The sequence below is a fragment of the Microtus ochrogaster genome, unplaced genomic scaffold (assembly GCF_000317375.1).
Source record: "Microtus ochrogaster isolate Prairie Vole_2 unplaced genomic scaffold, MicOch1.0 UNK5, whole genome shotgun sequence".
NCBI classification, from domain to species: domain Eukaryota; kingdom Metazoa; phylum Chordata; class Mammalia; order Rodentia; family Cricetidae; genus Microtus; species Microtus ochrogaster.
In genome coordinates this window covers 50,328-52,190 of record NW_004949103.1, presented here as the reverse complement: position 1 = coordinate 52,190, position 1,863 = coordinate 50,328, and positions in this window count along the sequence as shown.

Below are 1,863 nucleotides of genomic sequence, written 5' to 3'. Positions count from 1 at the left end.
TGTGTGTGTGTGTGTGTGTTTCCATACAGGGGTCACCCCACTGTGACTGGCACCCTAAATCCAGACACAATCCCAGCACAGACAGACCCAGTGGTCACGCCCCAGTTTTCAAGGTCCCACAGAGGCGTGGAGTGGCCGGAGGAGATTAGAGCTGGCACAGAGATGGCAGACAACAGGGCAGAGGCCCTGGAAGCTCTGCAGGGCCAGGAAAGAGTCAGTCCAGACTAAAACTGGGTGCCTTTCACAGGTAGGATTGGGGTGAGGCTAACAGCGTGCTGAATTGAGAGGTCAGAGTTGTCAGCACTTGCAGAGGGAGCTGGAGGAGGTAAGAGGGGGACCCTATCCCTGACATCTCTAGCTCCAAAGAATAGGAGTCAATGCTTTTTTCTAGGCTCACAAGGGAACCTTGTTTGATAGCGTTGTTGACTTCTACCGCCAGTACACAGAGTACAGCAGAGCCCCTAGGGTTCAGGAATAACCTTCAGGAAGGTGGACCCCACAGTTATGTGAGGCCAGGATGGGCCCTCCCTGTGCCTCTTAGTCAAAGCCCTGGTGGTCCAGCTGCCAGGGGTTCTGGCCCTTTCTTGTGGAGACCCTGTGGCAGTGAGTTAGTGTTTCATTCACCCTCATGCATCATTCATTTTTATTTCTCCTCTATGAAAGCACTGGAAAGACTTGGTTGGACCTTTGGGGCTACAAAATTCATTTAATATAAAAATAGTTAACTTATGTATGACCCATTAGTATAATAGGAAAAACTTGAAATGAAAAAAAAGTACACCACAAATCATTTACAAATACAAGGAAGTTATATTTTAAATTTAAAAATTGACATTATATTAGTTTCCATAGACCCATTCATTACATCTTGATGCACCTTGGTTTTCCTGTCTTCCTTTTGTATTCTGAACCCAGTGTTTCCCTGCATGTTAAACTTTCTGGAAAGCCTCCAAGTGCTCCAAGACCAGGCCTGGTGCTTGTGACTGGCCAGCCTGGCAGCCTAGGCTCCACCCCAGGTTCTGACTGGTTGAGACTGGGTAAGCCTGCCCCTATGGGCTCCCTTTCCATGGGCGTGGCCAGGGGTTTGCAGTGCTAACTCCATTGCACTGCTACATCTATTCCTGCTGTTTCCTGGGCGCTGCTTTGTGCTCATCCTGCTGTTGCCTGGGTTTTTCATGCACCCTTCCCTGTATTACCGCACCCTCCAAACGCTAGAGGTTGACATTCTTACTTTATAATTAGGGAAACTGAGGCTTAGAGAGCCAAATTCTCATGGCCATAACAGAATCCAGAATGGCTCTCAGGAATGGATTCTCACAGGACCCTGCTGTGGGCACAGCACTAGCCTCTCAGGGCAGGTAGCAACAGATTCTAGAGGACTGAATTCATCGTGGCTCTCCAGGGCCTGCTGGGCCCACCATCCTACAGCTCCAGGTCTTTCCCCCAGGAGCTAGCCACTAAGGTCTGAGAAGAGGCAGGAGCAGGCTGCAGGGTTCTGACAGGGGGGTAAGCAATAGGGTACTAGGACTGGGGCCTAGTGGCTGCTGGGTGTTAACTCCAATGACTGAAGAGGTGGGAGAAGGGGCAGGGGCAGGTATTCAGAGGTGGAAATGGTGTAGGCCCCAGCAACCTTTCTACTCTGGCTGTGGGATACTCCCTGGTGTTCCTAAGAAGCTTGGGCAATATTGCCATACCTGGGCAGGGATGTGTTAGAGTGTCTACCATAAACCGGTGACCTGATCCCAGAGAAAGGAAGCCAGAGCAGGAAAACCATTCTTCTAGACATTTCTCAGTTCTCTCTCTCATTCATATTCTCTCTCTCTCTCTCTCTCTCTCTCTCTCTCTCTCTCTCTCTCTCTCTCT